Here is a 16,945-nt window from a genome sequence, read left to right as displayed (position 1 = left end):
AGAAATTTAAAATTACCCCACATTTGGCTATTTTTTATTGGCTGACAAAATATATTAAAAATATTTTAATCTTGGCATCAAATATACTGTTATATGCCACATGGATCTTAGGGATTTTGATATAAATTACATTCCCTGGCCTTGGGGAGTTTATAGTCCAGTCAGCAAAAGAATGATACTGGGAAAGGTTAGAATCTTTTTGTAGGATTGTGAGGGAAGCCCTAGTAGGTGCTTTTAACAAACATTTTGTATAAGCGCCCTTCTTTAATCCCTTCAACAACACTGTAAGGAATGTGTTATCTTTATTTTACACATAATGAAACTAAGATGTAGTGAAGTTAAGCAGCTCTCTAAGGTCATACATTTTCCAAGTGTTAAGGCTAGGATTTGATCTCAGATCTGTCGCTATCACTGAACTGGTAGACTTTAGATATAACCAGAAAGAATAGTTTACATTGAATACTTGCATTTATACTTCTTTCCAATATGCAACTACTTTTACCTTTATCTTGGCAAAAGACTAGAGGTTTACTTTTTGGAGAAATTGTACTGGAGAAGTTTCTGATTTGAGAACAACAAGAACAGCAGCGGGAGAGTTGAAGGGTAAGGAATGGAAAGCAGGAGGATTAACAGAAAGCTTTAAGAACTGAATGGTGAAGGCCCCCAGACCCCTTTTGCTGTCATGCTATCGGAACTCCGACAGCCAGGCTTGTACCAGCCCCACCCTGTAAGACAGAAAATTGTGCTACTCTTTGGATATACTGACTGGCTCAAGAGAAAAGACCTGAGGAGTACTGACATTTAGGGATCCTGCTTGGAGCCCACCTGATTTCTCTTCAGTGAAGTCGACCCGTTCACATGCTGCTTATGTTCAGTGTACTTCAGTCAGCTCTTTCGTGCCTCGTTCTTAAAAATGAAGGTAGCAGACATTCACACTGAAAGACAGTCTTCAGTGTGAAGGACAACAGAGACTAAATGGAATAGAAAAATAAAAGAAACCAGAAGAAACAAAGACAATTTAAGAAGCAGAAGAAGCCTTGGAAACGAAACAAGAATAAATACCCTCACAGAGAAAAACTATTGCATTAATAGAAAAAGAAATAGAAAAAGAAATAGAAAAAGAAATAGAAAAAGAAAATGATTTTATAGAAAGTAGAGTGTAAGTGCAGATGTTTTCTAAAAGGAACATCCAAATTGAAATAGCCTGGAAAGATAAAATTCAAGAACCAGAGTAGGAAATTTTTGGATTTAGATAGACTTGTGTCAGCCTGCCTCCATTTATTAGAAGGGACCTTTAGCAAAGTACTTAATTTGGGGGGTCCTATATAGCAAACTGCTTTTTATGTAGTATTTGTATAATACTGAAGAAAATTTTTCATGGGTACACTGACCTTTTAAAACTTTAAATTATTACGTGTTCAATGTGATATATTTTGTTTAAAATATGGCTATGCAACTTTTTCCCCACAATTTAAAATTAAGTTTAGCAAAATGTGAACATACACACACACACGGGGCAATATATTGTCGTGTGTTTAGAGGATTTGCTGAAGTTTTGTTTTTAAATTAGGAAAACAATCTATTGGTTTTGTATGACTATTTTTTAAAATTTGTATTTTTAAAGTATTAGCACTCTGTATAGCAGATTTGTTTTTTTACTAGAAGTTACCTTCTAGTGGAAGTTTTTATATGACTCTAACAGAGGTTAAGCCTACACTTAGTTTAAGCAGCCTTCAATGACATTGTTTTTTTAACATTAGTCAGAAAATGATAAAGTGAAGTAACTGAGATGGATTGTGGTTAATATTACTGTCAGGGAGATGAATAATCTTGACATGTACCAGCAACACACTGCCAGTCAAGTAATCCTTCTCAAAGTTAAGTATTTATTCTCAAATCATCCTAAGTTACTGTGGTGTGGAGTGATCATTTATTATCATTTATAAATGAATTGTTTTATTTACATAGCATTACCAGTTTTATCACATAATACTTCCTGTTTTCTTAGTTTAGTGCTGGGTGTACTAACTTGGGTAGATCCTGAGTAAGGAACATGTACTTAACCATAAATTCACATAAAAATTGTTTTCAAAACACCTAGAAAAGTATTTTTTTAAGTTGAATAAGCTCTGGTATTATACTTCTGATTTCAGGCTGGAGTATTTTTTTCTAAGAGAGTAAATATAGTAGGAAGACATTTAAAAAACCTGTATACATTTGGAGCTTTCTTTATATCTTTGTTGTCAACTTCTCATTCTTATAGTTCCCTGTGATAGTCAAAACTTATTTTATGTGAGTATGTGATAGTCTGCTTTTTATAGTGGGTAAGTAGTAACATATCTTTTAGTCACATGTCCACATTCCTGTCCAAGTCTTTTTTCTCCAAGTCCATTTATTAGAATAAGCACATTTATTCAACATAAACAAAGGTTTACAGTACCCTGTTTATATTGAATAAATGTTTTAATTCAAATAATTGATTATTAAACATTTTCTGGGTACCTTTTGTAGACATTGTTCTGAGAACTGTGAGAAACAAAGGTGAATGAAATAGTCCCTACTTTTAAAGAGTTTTATGACCAAATGAATGTTATGTAGGAACCATTTATACAAGAATAGTTTTATTTCTGTGTGACTGTGACACATTTCTATGTGACTGTGAAACATTTTATTTCTGCGTGACTTAACTTTAGACTGTCCCACTTTCAGAAAAGGAGTTTTTAAAAAAACTGTGAGTTCACGATTTATAATGTCAACCAGCAAATGATTTGAAAATCTGAGTGGTACCTTTCTGAAATACAGACAAGATGATTAGAAGACATTCATAGCATTCAGAATTGTTGTATCATTTACAACTCTGCTGTTTAATGCCCTTTATAAACTTGAGGTATCATCCTCTTTAGGCCATCTTTCCAGGATTCTGTTCTAGGACCTGATTTGTTTGACAGTTTCACCAATATTACAAATTGATCATACAGCTTGCATTACAGTAATTAAAATACAAAGTTTTAAATCATTTTTCAGAATGAAATACTCATGTAAAATATTTAGTGAAATACAAAGAAAAAATGTGATGTCTTACATTTAGGCTTAGAAATATACAGTATTAAAAAAAAAAACAGGAAGAAGAGAGGATGAAGATAAGTCAGAGTTCGAAATATAAATGGCAGTAGTCTTATTGGTAGGAAGGAAGATAAAGATGTAGCAGTTGTTTTCAACCTGTAGCCTTAGGTCACTTGAAGGGGGGACTATGGGTTTACTGCAAGAGGCCTCTGAATTCACCTCTACGTGTATATGTTTGGAACCTGTCTTACTGGAAAAATTTAAAGCTGCTGATGTAGATTATTTAGTTGACCACATGCTTATTATTACCTAACAGTGATTTGACTTTTCTAAAACCAAATTGTGTCAAACATAATTATTATTACCCTCTTCTACTGTTGCTGCTGATGCTACTTATTTTTATCTATAATCTGTCATAGTTGCAAAATAACAGTTGAAGTTCATTTGTTTTACAAATGCAAGTCCAGTTCTTCCAACACCATTTGTTGAAAAGACTTTTTTTTCTCATGAATTGTCTGGGAACCTTTGTTGGAATTAAATTGACTATATATTGTGTGGGTCTATTTCTAGACTCTATTCTGTTCAGTCAATTAGCATATCTATCCTTATATCGATACCACACTGTCTTGTTTACTATAGCTTTGTAGTTAGTCATAAAATCAGGTCATGTGAATCCAACTATGTCTTCTTTTTCAAAAAGGTTTTGGCTATGCTAGGTTTTCTGTTTTTCCCATATAAATATAGGAATCAGCTTGTCAATTCTGCTGAGATTTTGATTGGTATTGTACTTAATCAGTAGGCCATCTTTACTAAAAATGATATATTAGCAATATTGAATCTTCCATTCCATAAATATGGTTTATCTTCCATTCGTTTAGGTTTTCTTTAATTTCTCTCTAATGTTTTGTGGCTTTTAGTAAACAATTCTTGTACATATTCTGTTAATTTATCCTTAAAATTTTCATGTTTTTTATTGTTACAAAATTTTCAATTCCAGTTGTTCATTGCTAGTATATGGGAACACAATTGAATTTTTTATATTGACCTTGTATTTTACAACCTTCCTAGACTCAATTATTCATGCTAGCAGCCTTTTGTAGACTTTAGGACTTCCTACATCTCCCAGTGAATACTTACTGCATTATATAATGTTAACTAGAAATGCTGAGAGTGCCTTGTCTTTGATCTTAGGGGAAAAGCCTTTACTTTCATCATTAAGTACGATAGTTGCTATAGGTTTCATATGTTTCTATTGTTTTTTCTGTTTTCAGTTTCACTGACCTTTGCTTCCCTTATTATTTTTCTTTCTACTTGCTTCGGATTTAATTTCTCCTCTTTTTTAGTGTCTTAAGGTGGAAGCTTTAAACTATTGATTTCAGATCTCTTTTTCTTTCTAATATAAGCATTTAATGATACAGGTTTTTCTCAAAGCACTGATTTTGTATGGTCCAACAAAGTTTTCTATATTGTGTTTTCATTTTTATTCTTTTCAAAATATTTTCTAATTTTCCCTGTGACTTTCTCATTGACCCATAAATTATTTAGAAGAGTATTGTTTCCTTTCCACAGATTTGAGGATTTGTCAGATGTCTTTCTCTTGTTGATTTCTAGTTTAATTCCATCATGATTGGAGAACATACTTTGTATGACTTCGGTTCTTTTAAATTAGTTGAAATTTGGTTTATGGCTGCAAACATGGTGTCCGTTGGTTAATGCTCCATGTGTACCTGAAAACAATACATACTCATCTGTTATTACATAAAGTGGTCTATACACGTCAACTAGGTTAAATTGGTTGCGAGTGTTGTTAATATCTTCTATATCCTTACTAATTTTATATCTACTTGTTCTGTTGATTACTGAGAGAGGAGTGTTGACTTCTCCAACTGTAATTTAGATTTGTGTGTATCTTTTTTCATATCTCTCAAGTTTTTGTTTTATTTTTTATTTTTAGCATTTGTTTCTGGGTACCTGTTATGAGTTGAATTATGTCTCCCCAAAAGATATGTTGAAATCCTAACTCCTGGCACCTGTGGACATGACCTTATTTGTAAATAGGGTCTTGGCAAATGTAATGAAGTTAAAGATGAGGTCATTAGGATGGGCCTAATTCCAACATGACTGGTGTTTTCATAAGAAGAAGATGAAAACACCGTGTTAAAACAGACACCAAAAGAAAGAACACCATGTAGTGATGGAAACAGAAGTTGGAGTTATGTTGCCAGAAGTCAAGGAATACCTGGGGCTACAAGAAGCTGGAAGAGGCAAGGAAGGATCCTCCCCTAGAGGCTTGTAAGAGAGCATGGCTCTGCCAACACCTTATTTTGGACTTCTAACTTCCAGAACTGTGAGAAAATAAATTTCTATTGTTTTAGGCCACACAGTTTGTGGTAGTTTGTCATAGGAGCTCTAGGAAACTAATACAGTGCATACACATTTCAGATTATGTTTTCCTTATAAATGAATCCCATTATCTTTATGTAAGGTCTCCTTTCATACCTGGTAATAGTCCATGTTCTGAAGTCTACCTTTTCTGATGTTGATGTAGATATGACAGTGTTATTTTGATTATTACTTGTAGTATCTTTTTCTATCATTTTTTTAAACCTGTCTATGGCTTTATTTTTTAAATTTCTGTGGACAGTATATAATGGAGTCTTGCTTTTATACCCATTCTGATAAGCTCTGCATTTTAATTGGGTTGTTGAGACCATTTACATTTAATGTAATTTTTGATGTAGTCAGTTTAAATGTACTTTCTTGCCATCTGTTTTTTATCCCTTATATCAGTTCTTTGTACCTTGTCTCCCTTTATCTGTTTTCTTTTAGATTATGTATTTTTATTATTCTATTTTATCTTCACTGTGTCTTGTTATTTATACCTCTTTTTTATTAATTAATTTATTTATGTATTTTTGGCTATGTTGGGTCTTCATGGCTGCGCGTGGGCTTTCTTTTTTTAGTTGCGGTGAGCGGGGGCTACTCTTCATTGCTGTGCGCGGGCCTCTCATTGCGGTGGCCTCTCTCGTCGCAGAGCACCGGCTCTAGAGCGCAGGCTCAGTAGTTGTGGCGCACGGGCCTAGCTGCTCTGCAGCATGTGGGATCTTCCTGAACCAGGGCTCGAACCCGTGTCCCCTGCATTGGCAGGCGGATTCCTAACCACTGCGCCACCAGGGAAGCCCTATACCTCTTTTTTAAAAGTTTAGTGGTTTCTTTATGGTTTGAAATATATGTCTTCAACTTATGACAGCCTTTCTTCAAATAATAATATACCATTTCATGTATAGTCTTCAAACCTTAAAACAGTATACTCCTGTTTTCCCTATTCCATCGTTTTGGAGTGAGAGCCTATTAGGAACTGTATTTTGTTTTGTTTTGTTCTTTCTTTTTCTGCTGTACAGGCATATCTTGTTTTGTTGTGCTTTACTTTATTGTGCTTTGCAGATATTGAGTTTTTTACAAATTGAAGGTTTGTGGCAACCCTGCCTTGAACAAGTCTATAAGTGCCATTTTTTCAACAGCGTTTGCTCATTTTGTGTCTGTGTCATATTTTGGTAATTTTTGCAATATTTCAAACCTCCACCATTAAAAAGATTATGACTACTGAAGACTCAGAAGATGGTTAGCATTTTTAGCAATAATGTATTTTAAAATTAGGACATGTACATTGTTTTTTTAGACATAATGCTATTGCACACTTAATAGACTACAGTATAGGGTAAACATAACTTTTATGTGCACTGGGAAAGCAAAAAATTCATGTGACTCGCTGTATTGCTGTATTTACTTTATTGCAGTGGTCTGGAACCAAACCTGCAGTATCTCCGAGGTATGCCTGTATAGTCTTGTGGGTCTCGAGAATGCAAGCCTCGTTGGCTTTCAGAGCTAGGTGTTTTGGGGGCCTGTCTCACAAGTGGAAGTCTTAAATGTTGAGGTGCTAGGTGTTTGGTCCCAAACTTACTCCTCAGGGAGAATCCATGAGTTGTGAATTCCCTCCCAGTGGTGCGTCAGCTGGTGTGTCACTGTCAGGGGTGAGGTTTATGAGATTGTGTCATACCCTTTCTTACCTGTTATGATGTGGGTTTTTCTTATTTGCCCAAGGTGTAACAGTTGCTCCGCTAGGTTTTAGGTTTCTTTCAGAGGGAATTGTTCCATGTGTAGCTGAATTTTCAGTTTTTCTGTGGGAAGAAGTGAGTTCAGGAGCCTCCTTTGTCACTTCTTTGGACCAGAACTCCTGATTTTAATGGTCCTAAGTGTTTCTTTAATTGGATAGGTGAATCGCTCAGCAAATGAATAGGTTTTGTTATAATAGCATTGAACCTCTTGGGTGTTTGTCATTTTCATAATTACTTAAAACATCTTTTTTTTAGTTGACCTTGGATTGTTAAGATTATTTTTTGGGTTCTTCCAGACATTTAGCTCAACAATGACATTGGATTATCAGATTATTTTAATTGATTTATGTGCCTTTCTCAAACAGATAAATACCTAGAATGAAAATCACTTAATATGAACCATAGCTAAATAACATAGAACTGTGAAGGCGTTGCTACTAAATCTACCAATGTGAGCCTCTGAAATGATTTAGATTCTACGTAGGTACAATAAGTAAAATGGAATACTATCTTTTTTCCCAAGATGTGTTTGTTAAATTGAAATAGTATAGGGGTTATATGTTTACTGCCACTTGGAAAAACGTGTGTTTTCAAATGATTAAAATCTGCTCTGGTACTTGAAAACAAAAGTGCTTATTTGTTAACTCTAAAAGCCATAGTAGTGTGCCTATGAAAGTATTTTCTCGACATTACTAGATAAAACGTAGAGTGTGTGAAGATAAGTGCCAAAGCATCTCAGCTGCATATAGCACATGATGAAATATCCTAGAAGCCAAGGTTGAGTACGTGTTGATGAGTCTCTTTGTTTATTTGTCATTTAGATAAAAGAGCTGCTACAACTGACACAAAATAGTTCCTGCACCCCCTAACAGTGGCAACATTACTTAAATGACAGAGGCTATTCTTTTATTTTCTTCTCTTTGGGGGTGGGGGAGGAAGGGAGGGGTAGAGAGGCACAAAATAAAATTCATTGGCTTCTTTAAAAAGTTTCAACAACAGACAGAATTAAAGGCTTTCATTTGGATTCGTAGATTTGGATATACAAATATAAAAGTTAAGAGGCAAGTAAAGCAATAAACTTTGGTGACAGTGTTTATGTTTTGTGTTCACTTTTTTTTTTTTAGCATCTTTACTGCAGTATAATTGCTTTACAATGGTGTGTTCATTTCTGCTGTGTAACAAAGTGAATCAGCTATACATATACATACATCCCCATATCTCCTCCCTCTTGAGTCTCCCTCCCACCCTCCCTATCCCACCCCTCTAGGTGGACACAAAGCACCCAGCTGATCTCCCTGTGCTATGTGGCTGCTTCCCACTAGCTGTCTGTTTTACCATTGGTAGTGTATCTATGTCAATGCTACTCTCTCACTTCGTCCCAGCTTACTCTTCCCCCTCCCTGTGTCCTCAAGTCCATTCTATATGTCTGTGTCTTTATTCCTGCCTAACCCTAGGTTCTTCAGAGCCATTTTTTTTTTAAAGATTCCATATATATCTTAGCATATGGTATTTGTTTTTCTCTTTCTGACTTACTTCATTCTGTATAAGTGTCTCTAGGTCCATCCACCACGCTACAAATAACTCAATTTCATTTCTTTTTATGGTTGAGTAATATTCCATTGTATATATGTGCCACATCTTCTTTATCCATTCATCTGTCGATGGACACTTAGGTTGCTTCCATGTCCTGGCTATTGTAAATAGAGCTGCAATGAACATTGTGGTACATGACTCTTTTTGAATTATGGTTTTCTCAGGGTATATGCCCAGTAGTAGGATTGCTGGGTCGTATGGTAGTTCTACTTTTAGTTTTTTGAGAAACCTCCATACTGTTCTCCATAGTGGCTGTATCAATTGACATTCCCACCAACAGTGCAAGAGGGTTCCCTTTTGTCCACACCCTCTGCAGCATTTATTGTTTGTAGATTTTTTGATGATGGCCATTCTGACTGGTGTGAGGTGTTACCTCATTGTATTTTTGATTTGCATTTCTCTAATGATTAGTGATGTTGAGCATTCTTTCATGTGTTTGTTGGCAATCTGTATATTTTCTCTGGAGAAATGTCTGTTTAGGTCTTCTGCCCATTTTTGGATTGGGTTGTTTGTTTTTTTGGTATTGAGCTGCTTGTATATTTTGGAGATTAATCTTTTGTCAGTTGCTTCATTTACAAATGTTTTCTCCCATTAGAGGGTTGTCTTTTCATCTTGTTTATGGCTTCCTTTGCTGTGCAAAAGCATTTAAGTTTTATTAGGTCCCATTTGTTTATTTTTCTGTTTATTTCCATTTCTCTAGGAGGTGAGTCAAAAAGGATCTTGCTGTGATTTATGTCATGGAGTGTTCTGCCTAGGTTTTCCTCTAAGAGTTTTACAGTGTCTGGCCTTACATTTAGGTCTTTAATCCATTTTGAGTTTATTTTTGTGTATGGTGTCAGGGAGTGTTCTAGTTTCATTCTTTTACATGTAGCTGTCCAGTTTTCCCAGCACCACTTATTGAAGAGGCTGTCATTTCTCCACTGTATATGCTTGCCTCCTTTATCAAAGATAAGGTGACCATATGTGCGTGGATTTATCTCTGGCCTTTCTATCCTGTTCCATTGATCTGTATTTCTGTTTTTGTGCCAGTACCATACTGTCTTGATTACTGTAGCTTTGTAGTATAGTCTGAAGTCAGGGAGCCTGATTCCTCCAGCTCCATTTTTCTTTCTCAAGATTGCTTTGGCTACTCCGGGTCTTTTGTGTTTCCATACAAATTGTGAAATTTTTTGTTCTAGTTCTGTGTAAAATGACATTGGTAGTTTGATAGGGAGTGCATTGAATCTGTAGATTGGGTAATATAGTCATTTTTAAAATCTTGATTCTTCCAATCCAAGAATGTGGTATATCTCTCCATCTGTTTGTATCATCTTTAATTTCTTTCATCAGTGTCTTACAGTTTTCTGCATACAGGTCTTTTGTCTCCTTAGGTAGGTTTGTTCCTAGGTATTTTATTCTTTTTGTTGCAGTGGTAAATGGGAGTGTTTCCTTAATTTCTCTTTCAGATTTTTCATCATTTGTGTATAGGAATGCAAGAGATTTATGTGCATTAATTTTGTATCCTGCTGCTTTACCAAATTCATTGATTAGCTCTAGTGGTTTTCTGGTAGCATCTTTAGGATTCCCCATGTATAGTATCATGTCATCTGCAATCAGTGACAGCTTTACTCCTTCTTTTCCGATTTGGATTCCTTTTATTTCTTTTTCTTCTCTGATTGCTGTGGCTAACACTTCCAAAACTATGTTGAATAATAGTAGTGAGAGTGGGCAACCTTGTTGTGTTCCTGATCTTAGTGGAAATGGTTTCAGTTTTTCACCATTGAGAATGATGTTGGCTGTGGGTTTGCCATATATGGCCTTTATTATGTTGAGGTAAGTTCCCTCTATGCCTACTTTGTGGAGGGTTTTTATCATGGGTGGATGTTGAATGGGTGTTGATTTTTTGTCAAAAGCTTTTTCTGCATCTATTGTGATGATCCTTCAGTATTAGTTTTTCTCCTTCAGTTTGTTAATATGGTTTATCACATTGATTGATTTGCGTATATTCAAGAATCCTTGAATTCCTGGGATAAACCCCACTTGATCATGGTGTATGATCCTTTTATGTGCTGTTGGATTCTGTTTGCTAGTATTTTGTTGAGGATTTTTGCATCTATATTCATCAGTGTTATAGGCCTGTAGTGTTCTTTTTTTGTGGCAGCTTTGTCTGGTTTTGGTATCAGGGTGCTGGTGGCCTTGTAGATGAGTTTGGGAGTGTTCCTCCCTCTGCTATATTTTGGAAGAGTTTGAGAGGGATAGGTGTAAGGTCTTCTCTAAATGTTTGATAGAATTCGCCTGTGAAGCCATCTGGTCCTGGGCTTTTGTTTCTTGCAAGGTTTTTAATCAGTTTCAATTTCAGTGCTTGTGACTGGTCTGTTTATATTTTCTATTTCTTCCTGGTTCAGTCTCGGAAGATTGTGCTTTTCTATGAATTTGTCCATTTCTTCCAGGTTGTCCATTTTATTGGCATATAGGTGCTTGTAGGAATCTCTCATGATCCTTTGTATTTCTGCAGTGGCAGTTGTTACTTCTCCTTTTTCATTTCTAATTCTATTGATTTGTATCTTCTCCCTTTTTTTCTTGATGAGTCCGGCTAATGATTTATCAATTTTGTTTATCTCTCAAAGAACCAGCTTTTAGTTTTACTGATCTTTGTTATCGTTTCCTTCATTTCTTTTTCATTTATTTCTGATCTGATCTTTATGATTTCTTTCCTTCTGCTAACTTCGGGGTTTTTTTGTTGTTCTTTCTCTAATTGCTTTAGGTGTAAGGTTAGGTTGCTTATTTGAGATGTTTCTTGTTTCTTGAGGTAGGATTGTATTGCTATAAACTTCGCACTTAGAACTGCCTTTGCTGCATCCCATAGGTTTTGGGTCATCATGTTTTCATTGTCATTTGTTTCTAGGTATTTTTTGATTTCATCTTTGATTTCTTCAGTGATCTCTTGTTTATTGAGTGGTATATTGTTTAGCCTCCATTTATTTGTATTTTTTACAGATTTTTTCCTATAATTTATATCTAGTCTCATAGTTGGAAAAGATACTTGATACGATTTCAATTTTCTTAAATTTACCAAGGCTTGATTTGTGACCCAAATATGATCTATCCTGGAGAACGTTCCATGAGCACTTGAGAAGAAAGTGTTTTCTGTTGTTTTTGGATGGAATGTCCTATAAATATCAATTAAGTCCATCTTGTTTCATATATCATTTAACGCTTGTGTTTCCTTATTTATTTTCATTTTGGATAATCTGTCCATTGGTGAAAGTGGGGTGTTCAAGTCCCCTACTATGACTGTGTTACTGTCGATTTCCCCTTTTATGGCTGTTAGCATTTGTCTTATGTATTGAGGTGCTTTATGTTGGGTGCATAAATATTTACAATTGTTATATTTTCTTCTTGGATTGATCCCTTGATCATTATGTAGTGTCCTTCTTTGTCTCTTGTAACAGTCTTTATTTTAAAGTCTATTTTGTCTGATATGAGAATTGGTACTCCAGCTTTCTTTTGATTTCCATTTGCATGGAATATCTTTTTCCATCCCCTCACTTTCAGTCTGTATGTGTCCCTAGGTCTGTAATGGGTCTCTTGTAGACAACCTATGTATGGGTCTTGTTTTTGTATCCATTCAGCCAGCCTGTGTCTTTTGGCGGGAGTATTTAATCCATTTACATTTAAGGTAGTTATCAATATGTATGTTCCTATTACCATTTTCTTAATTGTTCTGGGTTTGTTATTGTAAGTCTTTTCCTTCTCTTTTGTTTCTTGCCTAGAGAAGTTCCTTTAGCATTTGTTGTAAAGCTGGTTTGGTGGTGCTGAATTCTCTTAACTTTTGCTTGTTTGTAAAGATTTTAAAATCTCCGTCGAATCTGAATGAGATCCTTGCTGGGTAGAGTAATCTTGGTTGTAGGTTTTTCCCTTTCATCACTTTAAATATGTCTTGCCACTCCCTTCTGGCTGCAGAGTTTCTGCTGAAAGATCAGCTCTTAACCTTATGGGGATTCCCTTGTATGTTATTTGTTGTCTGTCCCTTGCCAATTATAATATTTTTTCTTTGTATTTAATTTTTGATAGTTTGATTAATATGTGTCTTGGCGTGTTTCTCCTTGGATTTATCCTGTATGGGACTCTCTGCACTTCCTGGACTTGATTGACTATTTCCTTTCCCATATTAGGGAAGTTTTCAACTATCATCTCTTCAAGTATTTTCTCAGCCCGTTTTTTTTTTTCTCTTCTTCTTTTCTGACCCCTGTAATTCGAATGTTGGTGCGTTTAATATTGTTCCAGAAGGCTCTGGGATTGTCCTCAGTTCTTTTCATTCGTTTTTCTTTATCCTGCTCTGCAGTAGTTATTTCCACTATTTTTTCTTCCAGGTCACTTATCTGTTCTTCTGCCTCAGTTACTCTGCTATTGATTCCTTCTAGGGCATTTTTAATTTCATTTATTGTGTTGTTCATTATTGTTTGTTTGCTGTTTAGTGTTTCTAGGTCCTTGTTCAATGTTTCTTGTTTTTTCTCCATTCTATTTCCAAGATTTTGGATCACCTTTACTATCATTACTCTGAATTCTTTTTCAGGTAGACTGCCTATTTCCTCTTCATTTGCTTGGTCTGGTGGGTTTTACCTTGCTTGTTCATCTGCTGTTTGTTTCTCTGTTTTCTCATTTTGCCTAACTTACTGTGTTTGGAGTCTCCTTATCGCAGGCTGCAGGTTCATAGTTCCCATTGTTTTTGGTGTCTACCCCCAGTGGCTAAGATTGGTTCAGTCGGTTGTGTAGGCTTCCTGGTGGAGAGGATTAGTGCCTGTGTTCTGGTGGATGAGGCTAGATCTTGTCTTTGTGGTGGGCAGGACCACATCTGGTGGTGTGTTTTGGGGTGTCTGTGACCTTATTATGATTTTAGGCAACCTCTCTGCTAATAGGTGGGGCTGTGTTCCTGTCTTGCTAGTTGTATGGCATAGGGTGTCTAGAACTCTAGCTTGCTGGTTGTTGAGTGGAGCTGGGTCTTAGTGTTGAGATGGAGATCGCTGGGAGAGCTTTTGCCATTTGATATTACGTGGAGCCGGGAGGTCTCTGGTGGACCAATGTCCTGAACTTGGCTCTCCCACCTCAGAGGTTCAGGCCTGAAACCTGGCCAGAGCACCAAGACCCTGTCAGCCACACGGCTCAGAAGAAAAGGGAGAAACAAAAAGAAAGTACGAAAATAAATTAATTAATTAAATAAAATGATTAAAATAGAAAAAATTATTAAAAATAAATAAATAATTAAAAATAAAAGAAAGAGGGAAAGAACGAAGAGACCAACCAAACCAAAAAACAAATCCTCCAATGATAACAAGTGCTAAAAAGTATATTAAAAAAAACAAAAGCGTACAGTCAGAACCCTAGGACAGATGGCAGAAGCAAAGCTATACAGACAAAATCACACAAAGAAGCAAACACATAACACTCATAAAAAGAGAAAAAGGAAAAAAAAGAAAAAAATATATATATATGAAAAATAAAAAAAGGAAGAGAGCAACCAAATCAATAAACAATCTACCAATGATAATAAGCTCTAAATACTCAACTAAGATAAACATAAGACCAGAAACAAATTTAATGCAGAAAGCAAACCCCAAGTCTGTAGTTGCTCCCAAAGTCCACCACCTCAATTTTGGGATGATTCGTTGTCTACTCAGGTATTCCACAGATGCAGGGTACATCAGGTTGATTGTGATTTAATCTGCTGCTCCTGAGGGTGCTGGGAGAAATTTCCCTTTCTCTTCTTTGTTTGCACAGCTCCTGGGGTTCAGCTTTGGATTTGGTCCCCCCTCTGCGTGTAGGTCACCTGAGGACCTCTGTTCCCACCCAGACAAAACAGGGTTAAAGGAGCAGCTGATTAGGGAGCTCTGGCTCACTCAGGCTCGGGAGAGGGAGGGGTACAGAATGCGGAGTGAGCCTGCAGCGGCAGAGGCTGGTGTGACGTTGCAGCAGCCTGAGGCGCGCCGTGTGTTCTCCTCGGGAAGTTGGCCCTGGATCATGGGACCCTGGCAGTGGCAGGCTGCACAGGCTCCTGGGAGGAGAGGTGTGGATAGTGACCTGTGCTTGCACACAGGCTTCTTGGTGGCTGCAGCAGCAGCCTTAGCATTTCATGCCTGTCTCTGGGTTCCGCACTGGTAGCCGCGGCTCGCGCCTGTCTCTGGAGCTCGTTTAGGCTGTGCTCTGAATCCACTCTCCTTGCGCACCCCGAAACAATGGTCTCTTGCCTCTTAGGCAGGTCCAGACTTTTTCCCAGACTCCCTCCCGGCTAACTGTGGCACACTAGCCCCTTTTAAGCTGTGTTCACGCAGCCAACCCCAGTCCTCTCCCTGGGATCCGACCTCCGAAGCCCGAGCCTCAGCTCCCAGCCCCCACCTGCCCCACCCAGTGAGCAGACAAGCCTCTCGGGCTGGTGAGTGCTGGTTGGCACCAATCCTCTGTGCGGGAGTCTCTCCGCTTTGCCCTCTGCACCCCTGTGGCTGCGCTCTCCTCTGCGGCTCCAGAGCTTCCCCCCTGCCCACCCCCCATCTCCACCAGTGAAGGGGCTTCCTAGTGTGTGGAAACCTTTCTTCCTTCACAGCTTCCTCCCCGAAGTGCAGGTCCCGTCCCTATTCTTTTGTCTCTGTTTTTCCTTTTTTCTTTTGTCCTACCCAGGTACGTGGGGAGTTTCTTGCCTTTTGGGAAGTCTGAGGTCTTCTGCCAGCTTTCAGTAGGTGTTCTGTAGTTGTTGTTCCACATGTGGATGTAATTTTGATGTGTTTGTGTGGAGGAAGGTGATCGCCACATCATACTACTCCGCCATCTTGAAGGCGCCCCTTTGTTCACTTTTTTAAAAGCTGTTTTTGCCAACCATTTTTCAGCATCCCCAAGACAAAATATTCATCTCTCTCCCCCTTTTGTGAAGCCTTCTGCTAAATTGAGATCCACATACATTATATAGGTGGGAATAAAAACATAAATAACATTTTTTCAGAAGAGCATTTAATCTAAACCACCCATGAAAGGATTCCAGTGCCCTTGCAGATTCAGCACCAACACTTTCATCAATCCATACAACTGAAGTTATTCTAGGATTTACTAGTCAATTTAGTTAGTGACTCTGAATCTTGGCTCTGCTATTGACTGGGGAACCAACCTTTGATACTCATTTAACTTCTCCCAGACTCAATTCTTTCACCTGTAAATTGGGAAAGCTAATAGTTTTGTACATTAAGGTGTTGTTGTAAATATAGTGAGATAATTTACTTAAGACTCTTAGACCCTTCACGTATAGCCAATAAATAGTTGCATTGTCATCAGATAGAATAGCCTCTTTAATATGTTTATCATAGTTATTTCCTGTAATCTTCCCAAAACAAATCATTATTCTCTAAACAGGAATGACCATCTTTTATGATGTCACATTTCCTGATAGTCCATCCTCTTTCATTGTCTGAATTTGAAGATTTTTGCTTAATTTGTTCCTGAATATCAAGTACCTTACCCTTAATTAACATGATTCTTTCCTTTAATGTGACATTTTTATAACATCGGATTCATGTAACATTGGGTTCAACCACGTTACCTTTTCCTTGTGCTCACTTTGTGATCGCTCTTTTTTTGATATCTATAGGACTGCCCTACTTCCAGAATAAAATAATGTATAACCTCTCTTGCCTGTATGCCCTCTTATATGTTGTAGGACAGGGTTTATCTGTAGTCCTGGAATTAAAGGATATTTCCAGTGTTCTAATCATACCAAAGGAAGATAACATTGACAGATGGGTTTAGGCCAGTCATCGAGATCCTAAGCATGATCCTAAAAGTAGTCATGCTCTTTTGCATGAGCCCATTTTCACTTTTGACAGCTCTTCCCCACTCCGCTCTTCACTCACAACATGTATGTTTATGATACACTATCCTTTAGCATGTCCAACGGCCCGATTTCTGAGTCTGTTGCTCCATAATGACCTTTTTCTTTTCCTCTAATCTTCTCTCCTGCTTCTCATCCCCAGATGTTAAGGTTTAATGATTACCAAAGAAAGCTTTCACAGAAAGATGGAAAAAATATCTTTTTAGACTTTGATTTTAAAAGAGAGGGTTGTTAACTCAAGCAAATCTATACTGTGTAGAATTTCTGAGATTTATTGCCAATTCCCTACAACTTTCTTACTCTTAGTAATTGTAACCATGGTCCA

At 37.0% G+C, this 16,945-nt stretch overlaps 1 protein-coding gene and 1 long non-coding RNA gene across 5 annotated transcripts in view; both read left to right on the top strand.

Annotated features, from left to right (window-relative positions):
• LRBA (LPS responsive beige-like anchor protein) overlaps positions 1-16,945 on the top strand; it is a 736,878-nt gene that overhangs the window by 541,959 nt on the left and 177,974 nt on the right. The gene's annotated exons all lie outside the window — the stretch shown is intronic.
• LOC309661638 lies at positions 1,130-13,938 on the top strand. Its single transcript, XR_014264126.1, has 2 exons — positions 1,130-6,078; positions 6,114-13,938. It is a non-coding gene; the product is annotated as an uncharacterized lncRNA (long non-coding RNA).

This window comes from Balaenoptera physalus (assembly GCF_965194825.1).
Source record: "Balaenoptera physalus genome assembly, chromosome: 5".
Classification (NCBI taxonomy): domain Eukaryota; kingdom Metazoa; phylum Chordata; class Mammalia; order Artiodactyla; family Balaenopteridae; genus Balaenoptera; species Balaenoptera physalus.
The sequence above is the reverse complement of the archived record's forward strand: the minus strand, read 5'-3'. Positions and strand labels throughout refer to the sequence as shown.